Raw genomic sequence first — 18,911 nt, 5'->3', positions numbered from 1 at the left:
TACCGTAATGTAACAGTTAATGTACACTGAGTTTCTTTACCCACACTTTGTTAATACCAAACAACAAATGTACAGTGGTGTACAGTATACAGTAGTGCTGGACTGTGGTGGTTTTCAGTGACTGTCTCTGCCAGTGGTGGAATGCAGTTTTGTTATGTTTAATGTACATGCAACTGTTTGCTATTCTCTAAAATGTAGCATTTACTGTAATGTAACAGGTAATGTACAGTGTAAGTTTTCTTTACCCACACATTTCCTTTTAAATACTGAATGAAAAACGTGCATAAATTTATCCAAGGTCTACTTCCAGTCTTTATTTGCAGTGCAATTACTCCCAGAAAGGTAAGAATAAACACGTCAATTAGTACATAGGGCATTTATCGAGAAAAGAACCATTTAGACCTACCTGTATGTTACTGTGTACTGTATGAGTATATGGCCAAACAATGTCTGGGAAATTGCTGAACAGCATGGTGTTCTGCTTTAATGTCAAGGGTCTGGTACCAATTAACTGGTTATATCGAGGGAGCACTGTATTAGGAGAGGGCTGTTCACTGTGATAGTTGTATAACAGTACAGGGCATTCATTTAATACACAGTAAACTGGGCAGCAAGGTGCACTATATCCTGCACAACATCTGTACAGGAAAATATTGTACATGTATGTATTGTTGGTCTTTATGGGCAGCAACTCACCTTTTTGTATGACATTTTATTATGGGATAATGATGTCTAAGCACATGGCAAGTGCCCCACCTTGTAGAGAGAGTAATCTTTGTTTTCTCTTTACTAGGACAGGTCTAATGGAACACAATTTTTGTAGTGCTTTTGCCTCAAGTTTTCCTGTATATTTGTCATGGGGGGGTGGGGCACTTTGACTGCAAGGTAGAGCACTATCTGAGTGCTTAGATCACTAATGTCAAGCATGTCATGAAAAATAAAAGGCAAATATGAAGTAAGAGATGTCACTCTTAATAGCATTAGTACATGGTATGTTTGTAGTGCACAATTTTCACAGGGCAAGGTATATTTTTTCACCCAAATTACCATGAACCAACAGGTTTGCAGTATAATAGGAACGCTTACATATGAAGGCAAATAGTCAGATGATATGATGGAACTTGGGAGGACAAGATTTGATAAAGTTTTAGTAGCTGTGAAAGAAAAAGATGTGGGAATCTGTTGAAAGTGTATTCATTCATTCATCATCTAATCCAGTGTTGCCCTGTGAGGGACGTAGGAGCCCAGGGTAAGGCAAGTTGGTCCTGACATTTAAGATAGGTAAGCAGCCTTACTCATCCCTGGGTGGCATTACATGAGCAATAAACTCCAACCATCCCTTGGATATAAACCTGCATCAGCTTAATTCGATTGGAGTGCCTTAATTACCTCTAAACCACCAGGTGCCATGATTTGGTTATATGATTATCACCCAGCATAGTAAATGGTTTCCTGGTGTACAGGAAACCATTTGTCTTTTCACACAGTGTAGAGTCACCTGTGGACTGAAGGAAGAGGAATTGAAAGTAAACCAAGTTGATTTTGAGGCAGGATGTGATGATTATTCTTGATGGCTTGATGCCACCAATTGGTGGTAGGCTGGGGCACTCACCATCCGTTCGATGTAGTGATGCTTTGGGTGCCTGCCCTTTTTTCTCTTCCCTCCTGCCTCTTCTTTCTTTCCTTCACTCTTTCCTTGTCCTTCTGCCTGTGGGTGACTTTACACTCTCTCTTCTGTCTGCCTTTCCTTCATTCTTTCCTCTTCCTTCTGCCTGTAGGTGATTCCACACTAAGTGAGAAGCCAAATAGTATCCTGTACACTATGAAATCATTTACTATGCTGGGTGGTAACCATATAACCAAATTATGGCACCTCGTGGTTTAGTGGGTAATTAATCCCTTAGTTCCCAGAGTTGCTGTGCAAGGGATTTTGCTGGAAGGGTGCTATAGTCGGCCTTGCGCCCGTTTGCGTCTGTGGTGTGGCCCGCACCTGTGTACAATGGTGCCACGTTTCCCCAACTTGCAATGTGAAACGGAAGCTATTTATGTACAAGGCATCACAAATTCGATAAATTCAGATGAATAAAACTTACACTTGTGTATTTTGATGGATGAATCAACAGTAATCTTATTATGCATAAAATATTTATACAGTAACACAGAAACATGGCATACATATTGTACAGTGTTGCTAAAAGAAATAGCAGTCACTTTTAATGTTTTTTAGCGTAGTTTTAGGATGGTTAATAATATTACAGTTATGGATATAATAGAATGAGCCTGAAAAAAGAAGAAATATGCCAATATCCAAAGTAAAAGAAATAATTCATATAATTCTTGTGAGTGGCAGCACTGACACACAGTCTGGCCTAAGGTAAAGTACGTACCTCCATAGACCCAAGCATAGCTTGTACAGGTGTTGCTTGGGAAAAATGCTCACATTTACTGGCTTTTACCATAATTTTAAGGGTGAGGAATAATCACATTTATTATCATAAGCTAATATGTAGGACAAAATAGTAGGCATATGCCAATACCGAAGTAAAAAAAAAAAAAAAACTATTCACTCGCGAGCGGCAACACTTCCACACCCAGTCGGTGGCCTTGACAGATAGCTTCCCTACAGAGAGAGAGAAAGAGAGAGAGAGGCAGGAGAGGGGCATGCATTGAATGCATTGTCGGCATCACTAAATATAACAAAACCAAATTAACAAATGAAAGCACAATTATAAATAACTTATAAAAGAATCAAAAGTACTCAGGGTGGCTCACATTTCCCGCCAGGAGAGAGAGAGAGAGAGAGAGGTCTGTCACTGCCTTATTTGTATTCATTTGTTCCTTTGTACATACTGCACACACTGATATACATTGTTCCTATTGATGCACATATATCTATACACGTAATTTCTCTCTCTCTCTCTCTCTTCTAATACTGACCACGTGGTAGGTGAATCCAGCCCCCCCTTCCCCTTCCCTCCCTTCTTAATCCCTCCTGGGTGTCTCAGGTCAAATCCCCCTTCACACTTCCCCTCCCCCCTGGACCACCACCCCAACAAACCCACATCCACACTCCCACCCACACCTACACCCACACCCCACTACGTCGGGGTGTATGAATCAGTAACGTAACAAACCTCTCAGCAGACAGTAACTTTGACACTCCATCTACTAAATATAACAAAACCAAATTAACAAATGAAAGCACAATTATAAATAACTTATAAAAGAATCAAAAGTACTCAGGGTGGCTCACATTTCCCACCAGGAGAGAGAGAGAGAGAGAGAGAGAGAGAGAGAGAGAGAGAGATAACGGTATAGAAAACGTGGCAACACTGTACACAGGTGCGGGCCACACCACAGCCGCAAACGTGCGCGAGTCCTACTATAGGTGCATCACCCTCCACCTGTTGGCTCGTAGTCGCAAAGCTCAATGGTCCCTACCTAGGGGTTCCCTTGTTTATTAACCCGTCACGTCCTGACTGATTTTCCACCACTGACTCCCCCCAGTCCTGACCAATTTTGGAAAAAAAATTTTTTTTGCTCAAACCTCTGCTTTTGGTGAGAAACACCGAAAATTCATAGAGAAATCGCTCACCTGAGGTTTAAAATACTCGATACAGGTAGCAGTACCTCCTTACCTTACTGTGTTTTCTATCAGACTGGCACCAAAGAAAACGAGTTCTATGGGAGGGTAACTATTCCACACCACTTATAAACGGTATTTATTTATTTATTTGGTACGAATTTATATGTAGCACGAGAGTATATTGGTTTTCAAACAGTAATATAGGCAATATAAGCATTGTTTCACCCACTAACACATCAACATACCTGACCTTTTTTTATGACATTACCTGATCATCATTTCTGACTGTTTCTTCCTCTAATGCTATGTAAACTTTGTCCTCCACATTGTCATCGATTGGGGAATCACTCTGGCCCTGAATGTCTTTTTTGGCCAGGTCACTGGTAACAGGTGAATTGCCGTGACAATGGCGTGCGGGGGAGGGGAGGTCATGCGGGATAAGGCATTGTCCCTGCCTGGCATCTTGTTGAGGAATAGAGGAAGGTGTCCCGTGTATACGTACCAAAACTCACGTGTGAAAATTGAAAATTGTGCAAATTATGAACCTTGCAATTGTGTGACGTACCAGTACGTCGACGGGTCTAGCTGTGACAAAATGTTGCGACATACCCATGCGTTGATGGGATGCCTCGGGTTAAGTTTTGAAAATTTCCAGTTCCATCCCATACTGAGGACACGGGGCACAAAGAGGTTAGGGCACTCCAATCGGATTGAGCCTCTGAAGGCTTATTGCTCACATAATACCACTCAGGGATGAGTGAGGCTGGTCACTCTCATTTTGAATGTCAGGACCAACTTGCCCAGCCCTATGTTCCTACAGTCCTCATGGGGCAACATAAGATTGGATGATGGATGGATGGATGATGTCACCAATAGGTTTTCAGAGTTTGATCTACTATAACACAAGATGTGCTGTGCCCATATTATGATGGGATAGTTATTCGCAATGGGATGGCATCACAAACAAGGATTCAGATTGTGATTTAAAAGACAGTGACCATGTTAACCCCTAAAATGCGGATCGTCGCATTTGCGACGGTCGGCCCAAAGGACAGAACGGCGGATCGTCGCGTTTGCGATTTGAGTTAATTTTGAATAACCGCGGGCAAGCAGGCTCCAGCTGGTATTGTCTATCAGTACCGCCACCCGTGAGCTACGTTTAGCACACTTGACCTTTGTACTACTGACCTCAGTTGTTGCCAAGTATCATTTTTTTTACCCACCCACGCACCGATGCGCGGCCCTCCCTCGTCGTGCGATATGGCAACGCGCGGACGGCTCATACGTGTCAATCTGCGCCATCATCTCGCAAGCACTTTCTGCTATTGGGAAACGCTTGTTTCCCCAGTTGTCACACTGTGATTTTTTCGTGCGGTTTGCCCCTGATTAGCGTCAGTCCACGCGAATCTTCCACGGTGACACCATGTCAAATTCAAGCTCTTCCGAGTCTGTGCCTTCCAGCCCTCCGAAAAAGGGTTTTGTGACCTCAACCCCCTTCAAAACCTTACCAGGAACTACTAAGGGACTAAGTGACTCTGCAATAGCCAGTGAACTATTGAAAGCCTCGATGGATTATGGGAGTGACGTCGGTGTGTGGTCAAGCCTGGCAGAGTCTGACACGCAATCAAGTGCGGAGTCTGGGCCAGAAGTGACTGTTTCTGTGTCAGAAGTGAGTGTGTTAGTGCCAAGCACCTCAACAGGGAAGGCTCCTGTGAAAAGGGGCCTTGAATATGGGAAGGGGGGAAAGAGAAAAAGGAGTGGTGACCCAAGCTCACTGCGATTGTCCCCTACGCCACGTCATGCCACCGCCAGCCCGCCACGCACTTCCAGCCCCATTCTCTTGTCCTCCTCTTCTGCTGCCCTGTCTCCTGAGTCGTCTGAGTCACCTTCACCACCTTGAAAGGGAAGTAGACATTCTACTTTACGTAGTAGAGGTTTTTGTAGGCCCAGTGTTCGTGTTGGTAGAGCTAGAACTTTGTCCCCTAGTGTAAAGCTAGCTCGTAAGGAAACTTGCACTAGGCAACTCAGCAGTCACGCCACCGCGAGTGATCTTGAACCCTCTGATAATGTCCCCACCACCACCACCATTACACCAACACAACCTAGGACAGCCTCTGCCTCACGCACTGTCTCGCCACCTGCCTCACCCACTCCCACACGACCTGCCTCACCCCCCACCGCCCCCAGCACCTCCCAGCCTAGGCAGGGCACTCTTGATGCCTTCGTGTGGTCAGAGGGCTCAGATTTTGTGCCGGAGGATCTGCCCTTTGATGACAGTGGGTGTGGAGTTCAGGCTGACTTCCCTGTCGACGAGGATGGTGAATGCTTGGACTACCTGTTGGCCTTCCTTGACAACGAGGTAATGGAGCAGATTTGTACCGAGACAAACAGGTACGAGGGGCAATCTGCTGCAGTTCGCAAAGGAGAAGGTGAGGCGGCCACGCCATCCACGTCGCGGATGGCAGCATGGGTGCCTCTAACGATCAGGGAACTTTTTGTATTTATTGGGTTGATGTTACTGATGCCCCACAACTGGAAACATAAGCTGGAGGAATACTGGAGTTCAGACGATCTTTGCCCAACACCAATTTTCAATAAATACATGAGCCGCGATCGTTTTAGGCAGCTCATGACTTACCTTCACTTCGCGAACAATGATGAGCCTTCCCGAACTGACCCATTATGGAAAGTGAGGGGAATCCTAAACTTGATCAAGGATAAGTTTACGAGGTTCCTGCGCCCTTTCAAGAAAGTGGTGATTGACGAGTCCTTGGTTTTGTTCAGGGGCCGTCTTCGGTTTGTGCAGTACATTCCAAGCAAACGGCACTGCTTTGGAATCAAGTTTTTCGTGCTGTGCGACTGCAAGACGGGGTTCATCTTAGACTTCGTCATTTACACCGCCAGCAATGTCGATTTGGACAAGACTGACCCCCTTGGATTCTCTGGTTCTGTGGTGAAAGTGCTTTTGGAAAAGTACTTTGGTGAGAATCATGTCCTGTATACGGACAATTACTATACAGCTCCTAAGCTCGCCAAGTACCTTTCTGAACACGGCGTCGGATCCTGTGGCACTGTCAGGAGCAATAGGTCACACTACCCTGCCTTCCCCGAGGCTGAAAAGTCAAAGCGGGGAGACGTGCACCTGAAGAAATCTGACAAGATGCTTGCGATCAGGTGGCATGATAAGAGAGTCGTGAATGTGCTCACCGCAGTACACAAGGGGGAAATGCTGGCAACAGGGAAGGTCGACAGAAGGACTGGCGAGCCTGTGACGAAGCCTGATGCTGTCATTGACTACAACGTCAATATGCGGCTGGTGGACAAGTCTGACATGATGATCGGAGAGATAGACTGCCTGAGGAAAAATCGTCGTTGGTACAGGAAGGTGTTCTTGCACTTGATTGATATGTGCATGCTGAACGCCTTCATCCTGTATAAAATCAAGAACAGGAAGCCAGCAAACTACTCTCTCCGAAGATTTTCTAAGACTTGTGTCTACCAGCTGCTTCAGCGTTATGGCCAGGTACTTTCAACAGGTCCCAAACGCCACCCTCAGACACCTCCAGACTGCCTACAGTGTCAGGCCTACCTTCAGCGACACTGCCTGGAGCCACTGCCTGCCACTGCCAAGAGGGGAAAAGCACTGAGGAGGTGTCATGTGTGCAGCTACACTACCAGGCAGGACAGAACCTTTAGGCGCACCTCCTTGCAGTGCAAAGAGTGCAAAGTTCCCGTCTGTGCTTACCCGTGTTTCTTTGACTACCACAGCCTGACTAGATTTTGAAAATAAGGGTAAGATTCTTTGAAATAATACTGAGAGTGACTGTGATACTAGTGTTTAGTTTTCTTTTACGTACTGACAGTGACAGCCTGATGAGTGTAAATTAGTGTATGTACTTGTAAAAGCAGTGACAGTGTTTTTTGGTGTAAATAATTGTACATAGTAATAATATAAGTATTGCGAGTGACAGTCACTCCAGTGTAAGAAGATGAAAGCATATGTTCCTATTCTATGTTCTGACAGTGACAGTTTGTTGTGTAGAAAAGATTATTTTTATAACAATGGACAGTGACACTGATGAATAAGGCAAAAAACGGACAGCTACAGTGAAAATGAGCGATAGAAATGAAGTGCGAGTGGCCGACTGGAGCGAGAATAAAGTGCCTGCCATAAGGCTGAATAAAGTGCCTGCCATAAGGCTGAATAAACTCGCGCCGCGGTGGTCTTCCTCAGTCCCGATCCACAATACTGGCAGTGACAGTGATTTTTATGGCCGTAATAGTGACAAGCGAATGTTTGCGAAGTACTATGATGGAAAATAATGTAGTATACGTGTTTTTAGCCGCGAAAAGGCAAATGTGACAATAGTGACGGGAAGATCGCCGCCGCGCTGCATGTCGGCCGTGCGCTCCGTTCATTTTAGCCTTATTTTCAGTGCTTATTGTACAAATACAGATTCCAAACAACCTGTACGTTGTTGTATAAAGTGTACTGTGACAGATTGAGGCTGTGGTAGAAAGAAAACCGGGTTTCTGGAGGTGTGAAAGTGAAGACTTTGTTACCCAACTTTGCAAGTCTTCACAAGTCCTTTGGTAGTCCACGAAGGCTCAACATGTGTCTCAGGAGAAAGCTGAATGTAAGTGCTATATGCCATAAAAATTTTAATGCTCTAGGGTTAATCTCTGATTTTTGGCAAATATTTTCCCACAGGTACTCAGACCCCGCTACAACCCCGCCACAGCGGGGGGATCGGCCGTACACAGCCGCGTTTTAGGGGTTAAGACAGACAAGTCATTCACAATGGCATGGTGTTAAGTAATTATGCCCAATCAAGAGGTTACTTTTAGGGGTAGATTAACCCGTAAACCGTGACTATGCCCAGTTGGTCACTCAGTAGGCGACATCGACTATGCCTGACTGGGTCGCTACCTGTCTTGTCAAAGTGAGCTAAATATTTGGCCAGTGACCCCTGGCAACTCCACCTTACCTGAGAATGACCCAGGACTAACCTATTGTGTTGAGTGACCCAGTGACCACCATGAGAGGTGGAAGTGTTGACAGGTCTCTGCCCACGGGGGGCACAGTAATTCCAGAGGAGGACTTGCCTCTCTTGAAAAGGATAAAAAAGAAGCATGCTGTGCGGTGTTTGGATTTTGTGAATGAGCCTCCTCCCCTGTACCATCCCACCGATGACACTTCAACACGTAATTGGGACAGAAAGGAAGGGAAAGGCCAGAAGGGGATCAAGTGAAGCCGCCCTGATGAGTAAAGCATATGAATTCATTTTCTCTTAAAAATCAATGGTTTATAAGATATAATGGATATAAGAGTACTGAAGACATAAAGAATAACTAACGCAACATTTGGGGAGTCACATCAAAGGCCTCACTCATTATGTATAGTAATAAAATGATATAATAGTTACACTGTACTTTGAGTAAACAAAGTATCAGTGCATACTTGGGGTGAAGCAATATGAAACCACGCACGAAGATGCTGATATATGTGTAGCACCAAATGGACGCCAGACTTAACATTTCGGTGAACATCGATCACCCCTTGCACTGATACTTTTTTTTTTTTTTTTTTTTTACCTATAGTACAATATACGTGTCTGATGCACAAAAGCCATTTTTGAGGAGTGACTTCTGCTAGTGACTGTTTTCTGCACATCAAACGAGCATCTCCATAAAGAATCAAAATATATAAAGATTACACCATCAATCTTAGACAAAATAAAAAAGTTATTTTTACATAAATGACCTGGAGAAAGTGTGAATGTGTGAAGAAGAGGTCAGGCAATCAAGAGATTAGTTTTGGAGTGGGAGAGAATGTATAGGTCCAGAAGGGGGACTGTTGAATGTCAGACAATTATATTAGTACGTATACATGTGTACATGCATAATGACCTGTACTTATACTAATACTGTGCCTATAGCTGTACTGATAAAGCTGAAAAATTCGGTTGGGTCGTTGTAAGATGAAAATATCTCTCTTACACACTCACACAGTTCCCAGTCATTACCTGCCACCCCTTCTCCCACTCCGCTCTCCCTAGAGTATCTCTAACAATACGTACTTTGTGTATTGTTTTCATATCAAAATAGCGCTCTGGGAAAACGAAGTATGATGTACTTTGATATGTAATGATATAGAAAGTTGAAGAATAGCTGGTATCTGAGTAAAATATTATATGTAAAAAACAAAAGCACAAATTTCTGTACTGTGAAGTGAAATATAATACGGAGTGAGTATCTGAACCCGAGAGGGGGGGGGGAAGAAAAGCAAGCGAGAGAAGGAGGGGATGACAAGTAGGTGTTAGGAGGGTAAAGAAGATTAGGTGTGAGGGGATAATAGGATCAGAGGGTGAGGTGAATCTGTGTGAGAGACGGAAGAGGTAATAACGAAAAATGAAGAGCAATGAGCAAATGGAATATGAGTAAAATACTAAAACATGCCAGGAAGGAAAGGGCATGTATCAACACAGATTTTTTTTTTTTTTTTTTGGGGGGGGGGATGTGGGTGGACAGTAAGGGCAAAGGTGAAATAGTGGGAACTGCATATATGCGAGAATGATAAAGTAGATTTTTTTTAAAATTCAGAAGAATTGCTAAGTGTTTTATTACGAAAATATGTAAAAAGAGATAGAAATGTAAAATGGATGGAAAGATAGGAGAGAGAGAGAGAGAGAGAGAGGGAGGGAGAGAGGGAGAGGCGGGTAGGACTCAAAGGAAGGGAAAGCAAGCAGCAGCGGACTCAGGTTGCAAACAGGAAAAACAGGCTATAAACACTGGAGGATACAAATAATAATAATGATGGTATTAATAATGATGATGGAAACAATAATAATAATAGTTGTAATAATATCAGAACAAGTTACAGGGAAAAAGTTGGGAACATTGATGAAAAGAATAATAGAAAATGGTGGAAATAGACAAAATAACAAAGTAATAAAAAATAATGATAATTCAAGTAATGAAAACTGATGATAATAATAACAGCAGTACCAGTTAGAGGAAAACAGGATACCAGCATAGATAGCAATAAAGAAAAGAGTCATAATAACAGTAAAAGAAACAATAATAAAATAATAATAATAATAATAATAATAATAATAGTAATAATAATAATAACTAAATGCAACAGTACCAGTTACAGGGAAAAAACTGGCTACTATATAACACATACTGCTGCTCCCCCTCCCCCCTTGCTTCCCCCTTCCTCTTCCTAATTCAGTCCCCCGCCCCCCTCCTTCTTGTCCTCCCCCCAGCACCCCATATATCAATATATTATGTTCTTACTCATAGTCATACCTGAAGAGCGCCCAAGTCGGGTCGAAACGTTATATCTCCCCAATAAACACCCATTTCGACTTGTGGGTTTAATTCTACCATATTAGAAATCACGGCTATGTGATAACAAACACAGGAAATGGATATGTTTGTATCTGACAATATGTACATGTATACATGCACAATGGCCTGTGACGAAAGGAATAGCTGGAGGGGGGGGGGGAGGCTGACATACATCCAAAAATAGTAGTGCTGTATATACATTTAGGTTGGATGAGAAGAGAAAGAACACACACACACACACAGAGGGATTCAATCGAGGCGGACGTGCGACATCGGTGCTCCGTACCGAACCAACACGGCCAGTGGCATTATCTAAATTAGTATCTTTGTATGAGTCAAGCTCTGTACCAGGTTAGACTAAACGATTTTTCGTTATTAAAAGGAAAATAATAATAAGTTTAAACAAGACTTGGTCAAACATGAAATAGAACCAAGACGAAAGAATACGCTGAGTCATCTGAGATTTGTTTAGACTACAACAACACGGGGATTGTAAGTACATGCTCTGCACTTTTAGTATTGCAAAATAGATACATACTTTAGTAAAGCAAATTTGGAAAAGAAAAGGGATAAAGGTAAAAAGCAAAATGATGATTTCTACCAAGAACTGGTTGAAGTGGAGACTCACAATAGACTGGTTGAACGTGTAAACAAACTAGAAATGGCTTTCAAAAATGAAAATGATGAAATAAAGAAGCAGATGCACTTGCAAAAGGAAGAAATAGAAAAACTAGGAAGGGAGGCCAATAAGAAAGACACAACCATCAGTGAACTAACAGTGGAATTGAGTACACTTAGGAAGAAAAAGAGTGAAATGGTAAGTACAGTAGTCAATCATGAGAGTGTTATGGAAGAGTTCAAAAATGACACAGAGACAATTAGGCAAGCAAACAGTCTTATTGACCAGAGCAGTGATATTGAGGAGAAGAGAACACAGGTGAATGAAGCTGTGCAAAGCTACAAAAATGATGTGGAAACCATGTATGCTGAAATGGTGAAAGTAAAGAATGACTTAGAAACAAGGGTGGAGGAAAAAAGCATTAAAAAGGAGGTGAAAAGAATAATCCAAAACAATCCAAACTTAGTCAGAGATTCAGTAGATATAAACAAATCTATAGTAATCACTGGTATAGAAGAGGAAGAAGTAAAAAACAAGATCACAAGAGACAAAAAGGAGATGGCAAATGTAATGAGCTTACTGAAAGAAGTATCAGAGGAAATCTGTAGTAAAGACATAGAGGAACACAAAAGGTTAGGGAAATATGAGAAAAGCAAGACAAGACCTCTAAAGGTGACTTTCCAGAGTGTAAACACTGTGGAAGAGATACTAAAAAATGCAAAGAATCTTATGGAAAAAGAGGAGTTCAAAAATGTATAGATAAAAAGATGCCTAACACAAGAGGAACTGGAATTACTGAAAGAGAAAAGGGAGGAAGCAAAAACAAAAAATGAGGGAAGGTCAGAAGAGGAGAAGAAGTTTTTTTTTTTTTTACAAAGTAATAGGATTGCAGGTACGAAAGTGGTACATAAACAGGATGGAATAAAAAGGAGGAAGGTAGTAGAACCATGTCATGACAATTATATAAACAAGATGTTAAAGTTGATGTACTCAAATGTGGATGGAATGGTATCTAAATTACTAGAGATGAATGATTATGTCAGAGAAAATGAACCACAAATAATATGCCTAACTGAAACAAAATTAACACCAAGGATATCCAATGACATACTAAACTTAGAGGAATACAATATATGGAGAAAAGACAGAAATTTAAAAAAAGGAGGAGGAATTATAACATTCATTCATTCATTCATTGCCAGACGCCATGTATCCCAAACGGGGTGGCCAAGGGCTTAGAGTTAATTGTTTTACAGGGAGGGGCACTAATCCTCCACCAACCCCACTTGACACGTAGGGATGCCAACAGCATCTGGTGTTCCCCGGCGGTCACCCATCCAAGTACTAACCAGACCCAACGCTGCTTAACTAAGAAAAATCTAAAAGTCAATGAAATAAAACTAGATATACCATCACAAGTAGAACTGATTGCAGTAGAGATCAACACATCTGAAGGTAAAGTAATTGTAGCCAATTTGTACATGCCACCCAGATCAAACTCATGGGAAAGAGATGAATATGAGGACCTGGCAGAGAGTACAATTCAGAGTTTAAGATCATTACTACATAAAATGGAAGAGAAATCAGAAAGAATTATACTGACTGGGGATTTCAGTACAAATATAAATTGGAATACTCTAGATATAATTAGCCAAGAAAGCTGTTGGGACCAAAAGCTCCTGGATCTCGTACAAGAGTTCTTCCTAACGCAAGATGTGAGGGAAACCACCAAAAAAGGAGGACTTGATGTACCTTCAGTGCTAGATCTAATATTTACTAGGCAAGAAAATGATATTGACAGTTTAATATATCACCCTCCACTCGGCAAAAGCGATCATGCAGTACTAAATTATAACTTCAGGATAGCATATGATATAGTAAACAGCAATGACAGTTACAAAAAGAGCCTAAACTATAAAAAGGGAAATTATCAAGACCTAAAGAAGTATTTCTTAGAAGTTGATTGGGAAATTGAGCTTAGAGGACAAGATTTAAATGCTGTATATAAAAAATTCTGTGAATTTTATGAAATAAAAGTCCAGATGTACATCCCACAGCACAAAGAAGCAGATAAGAAAATACAGAAATGGTTCAATACAGAATGTAAAAAATCAAAAGAAAGAAGAGATTAGTTGTGGAATAGATACAGAAGACATAATAGTGAAAGGGCGTATAATAATTACAAACAGGCAAGAAACGATTATACAATAATAAGGAGGGAAGCCCAAAAACAGTTTGAGGAGGATATAATAAATAAAAGTAGTGATCAACCAAAGCTGTTTTACAGCTATATCAGAAGCAAAACCAAAGTAAAAGATATAATACAATCCATTACGGACGAGGGAATCACTTATACACAAGAGAAAGATATTTGTGAAGCACTAAATAAGAATTTCCAATTAGTTTTTACAGAAGAAAAAAATTTTGAGAGGGACTATGTGGAACATGCATGTCCACACATACTACCAGATATACAAATAGCAGAAAAAGTAATACAAGAGGAGTTAAGTAGATTAGACAGAGGAAAAGCAAGTGGTCCTGATGGAATTTCATGTTGGGTACTACGAGAATGTGCAAAGGAGTTAAGTAAACCATTATTTTTAATTTTCAAGAAATCCTTGAGTCAAGGTAAACTACCTGATATTTGGAAAAAAGCAAATATTGTCCCCTTATTCAAGAAAGGAAATAGACAAAATCCACTCAACTACCAACCAGTATCACTGGCCAGTGTTGTAAGCAAGGTATTAGAAAAGCGTATAAGAAAAGCTTGGGTAAATCATCTAGAAGAACACAGTATGATAACAGAAAAACAGTTTGGTTGCAGAAAAGGAAAATCATATGTTACTAATCTGTTGAGCTACTATGACAGAGTAACAAACACAATACAGGAAAGGGAAGGATGGGTGGACAGTATCTATTTAGATTTCAAGAAAGCTTTTGACACAGTACCATACCAATGACTTTTATGGAAACTGTACCATCAAGGAGGAATTCAAGGCAAACTGTTTTGTTGGATGCAAGACTTTCTCATAAAAAGAGAAATGAGAACAGTACTAAGAGGAAACTACTCATCATGGAAAGAAGTGACTAGTGGAGTACCACAGGGTTCAGTGCTGGCACCAATCATGTTTTTAGTGTATATAAATGATATGAACAGTAACACTGGAAATGAGAGCTATCTGAATATGTTTGCAGATGATGCAAAAATACAAAGGAGAATTACTAACACAGACTCTTGTAAAGAGCTACAAGAAGAATTAAATAAACTTCATGAATGGAGTAGTACATGGCAAATGGAATTCAATGTGGACAAGTGTCATGTAATCAAGTTTGGTAAAAGTGGAAAAAGACCTGATTGGGATTATAAGTTAGGAAATAAAACCCTATACACATCAGAAAGAGAGAAAGACCTAGGTGTGATTATGAATAAAAGACTATCTCCGGCTGACCACATCAGCGAGAAGGTACGGAACATGTATACACTGCTTGCAAATATGAGAATAGCATTCACATACATTAATGAAGACATGCTAAGAAGGATAATAACATCATTCATTAGACCAACCCTGGAATATGCATCAGTAGTCTGGAGTCCTCATCTCAAAAAGCACATAGACAAGATTGAAAAAGTTCAAAGGGCCGCTACAAGATGGATACCAAGCTTAAGGGACCTAAGCTACGAAGAAAGACTAAATAAACTGAATCTACCAACACTACAGGAAAGAAGGAAAAGAGGTGACATGATAATGCTATATAAGTGCATATCAGGGAAGGAGAAAATAGACATAAATGATTACTTAACATATGGAGAAGCATCAGCAAGAGGACACTGCAAAAAACTGCATAAGAAGAGAGGTGATAAAGACGTAAGGAAATTCAGTTTCCCAAACAGAGCAATTGATCAATGGAATGCACTACCGAATGAAATAGTGTGTGCCAAAACAATTCACAAATTTAAGGATATGTACGATAATTATGGTTTAAGACACGGGAGAGTATGAGCTTGACTCATTCCTGTAAAGATAGAATTAGGTAAGAACAATTAGGTAAGAACACACACACACACACACACACACACGAAAGACTAGTAAAGGTAACCATTATTGAACATGAGAGGGTATGGAGATGGACGATGAGAGAACAGGGAGAAGAAAAACAAAGTTGTATACAGACTGGTGAGGGGGAAAGGGGTGGAGGGGTGATGAAGACGTCATGGCGAGGGTGGTGAGGGGGGGGGGGGCAGTGGTGCCGGTGGTGATGAAGAGAGCTGCATGCAGCCCTGATGGATCTGGGAATCCCTTTCATTTGATTCCAGTCACTGTTACTACCTCTACACAGTTGAAGGGCACGGCTGTAACACAGCAAAAAATCACAAGGGGTAGTAAATATTCACACAGTTTATTCATCTGTCTCTTTATCAGTCTTCATACGATGATAAAACATTGAAAGTAAAGATTATGTTGATATATGAAGTCCTAAATTATTTTCAGCTTTGTAATATTTTTTAAACTGGTTAAGCAAAAAATAAATGCATCACGCTACATGAGAGAGGTAATGAGAAGTATACATGCATGACAAAGGGTAACATGAGGAGGTGAGTGTACAGAGGAAGTGGTCATCATTTAGAACATAAAATGTTCATTCATTCATTGCCAGACGCCATGTATCCCAAACGGGGTGGACAAGGGCTTAGAGTTAATTGTTTTACAGGGAGGTGCACTAATCCTCCACCAACCCCACTTGACACGTAGGGATGCCAACAGCATCTGGTGTTCCCAAGCAGTCACCCATCCAAGTACTAACCAGACCCAACGTTGCTTAACTTCGCTGATCGGACGGGAAGCGGTGTACTCAACGTGGTATGGCCGTTAACATAATAATTTACATAACAAAAATGAAATCAGAATACGGAAGAATATAACCGCTGTCCAGGAGGACACGTATCTTCCACCAAATCTGAAAATAATTTTGCCCAATTGGGATGCCACTGTCCAGGTAGAAGCGTCTCTGTAAGTGCATCAGATTCGAAAATATTTGTAAACAGATAACCTGGGAGATGGTGGTTTGTATGTGAACTCCCCAGTCTCTTTGCTGAAAGTATTTTGTTTTTGTTTTTTGTTTTCTTATACAGTGCATTACCTGTTCTTTCCACAGATTCCATCACCAGTGATTCTCCACCATGGCGCCCATCTCCACCACCCCGGCCATTGCAGCAACAGTGCAGCAAACCTGGCTGCACAGTTGCACCTGTCCCACCACCAGCCACCCCAGGTGAAAATCCTACCAATACTTGTTGCCTCCATTGTGCACTGTATTTTCTATTGCATAGCCAACAAAATTAATGTTATTATTTGATATTCTTTTTTTTTTTTTTTTTTTTTTGCTAATCCTGTCTCTTACCTGTTTCTCCCCCAGATACTATCGCCAGTGCTTCTACAACTGCACCTGTCCCACCACCTGCCATCCCAGGTACCTCAGGTTACACTCCTGCACCACGCCCATGCCATTGCTTCCGGACCCTTAGCCCATCAAAATTAATACCAATATTATTCCCTGAGGATGGTGACGACGACAGTGAGAGTGGCTGTGAAATCGATGGTAGGGACTACGGGTGGCTAAACAGCAACACTGAGATGGAGTCATCCAGCAGTGACGAGGAGGAGGAACCATTTCACAGGGACAAGGACAATGGCCTGAATGAAGGCGAGGACGACGATGTATCCTCCTTACATGAGACCTCAGTCTTCTCGTTTGCCTGGTCGGAGGGGTCAGGTTTTGTACCAGACCTGCACGAGTTTCGACGTAACAGGAGTAGTACAACGGAAGACTGGCCTTGCACAGACGAGGCAAGGCAGAGTGACTTCTTCCATGCCTTTTTAGATAATGAGGTCCTGTCGTACATTGCTGAGAACACTAACAAATATTACTGTTATGTGTCTCAGCAAATGGACTTCATCTCCCCTCACTCCAGGCTACGGCAGTGAGTGGATACCACGCCCAGGGAGCTCATTGTTTTTATTACTTTGATGTTGGTGATGCCACTTTGTAAGAAGCATGTGATAGATCATTACTGTCAGAATGACCCCCTTATCCCCACATCCCTGTTTAGCAAATATATGACTCGGGACAGGTTTTTATTGCTGTTAACTTTTCTGCATTTTGCAGACAATGAAAATCCTGACCATGATGACCGTATCTGGAAGGTGAGAGAAATATTTTCAATGTTCCTTTCACGGTACAAGAAATATTTCTATCCCTTCCAGAAGCTGGTCATCAATGAGTCACTTCTGTTATACAAGGGTCGGCTAATCTTCAAACAGTATATCCCCTCAAAGTGCCATTGCTTTGGGATGAAACTGTTTGTGCTATGCGACTGTGAGACAGGAGTTGTTCTTGATATGGTTGTGTACACAGGGATAGATCATGATGTACCAAAGGTCAGTAAGACAGACCCCATGGGTACGTCTGGTGCCATCAAAAAGATTATGGCACCTTCCATGGGCAGGGGTCACATTCTCTACACTGACAGTTGGTACACAAGCCCTGCTCTCTGTCAGTTCCTTCACGATAATAAAACTGGGTCATGTGGAACTGTAAAGAAGAGTAGGAAATATATGCCAAAATTCCTTGTCCAGATGACACACCTTGAAAACTCGAGTTCAAGTGACGAGGAAGACGCAACTGATGCCCACCATGAGAGGAGCAGGAAGCGACAGAAGAAGCCGAAGCAACTGTATATCCAGAGAGAAAAGTCGGGAAAGGTGCTTGCTGTAAAGTGGAATGATAACCGTCCAGTCCACCTACTGTCCACCATCCACACGGGTGAGATTGCTGACTCGGGCAAAACACACTACAGAACCAAAAAACGCATCCACAAGCCAGATGTGGTGATTGACTACACTCAGAATATGCGCCTGGTGGACAAGTCTGACTCTCAGATAAGTAGCATTGAGTGTTTAAGAAAGTCTGTCAAGTGGTACCATAAATTCTTCTACCACCTCATAGACATCACAATGCACAATGCATACATTATCTGGCTAGTCAGACATGACATGTACCCCACCAAGAAGCTGAAACTCCGCGAGTTTATACACACAGTCTGCTTCCAGCTTCTAGAAGAATTCAGGGAACCCACCCACAACAGAAGAGGTCACTGCCATACCCCAATGCCAGATCGCATCGACGGTGTCAGCAGCCGTCATTACCCTGTACACACAAAGATGGGAGATGGGCGTAGGAGACAAGTGAACTGCCATGTGTGCCTCAACACAACACGTGGCACAAAGAAATAAAGTAGAGTAAATGTCATGTGCAATGAATGTAAAGTTGGCTTGTGTTTGGGTGAGTGCT

At 41.9% G+C, this 18,911-nt stretch overlaps 1 long non-coding RNA gene and 1 other non-coding gene across 2 annotated transcripts in view; one reads left to right on the top strand and one right to left on the bottom strand.

Moving 5' to 3' along the window:
* Positions 1-16,776, top strand: part of LOC145395614 (uncharacterized) — a 39,985-nt gene extending 23,209 nt beyond the window's left edge. The window contains exon 3 of the long non-coding RNA XR_013896644.1: positions 16,716-16,776. This is a non-coding gene — a long non-coding RNA (uncharacterized LOC145395614). The remainder of the gene's footprint in view (positions 1-16,715) is intronic.
* On the bottom strand, positions 16,316-16,434 carry LOC145395676 (5S ribosomal RNA). Its single transcript, XR_013896650.1, has one exon. It is a non-coding gene; the product is annotated as a 5S ribosomal RNA (ribosomal RNA).
* Positions 16,777-18,911: the final 2,135 nt, after the last annotated feature.

Source organism: Coenobita brevimanus, chromosome 32 (assembly GCF_032717465.1).
Source record: "Coenobita brevimanus isolate Jiangsu-jjx chromosome 32, ASM3271746v2, whole genome shotgun sequence".
NCBI lineage: Eukaryota > Metazoa > Arthropoda > Malacostraca > Decapoda > Coenobitidae > Coenobita > Coenobita brevimanus.
Note: the sequence above shows the minus strand (reverse complement) of the source record. Positions and strands in the feature narration are given on the sequence as shown.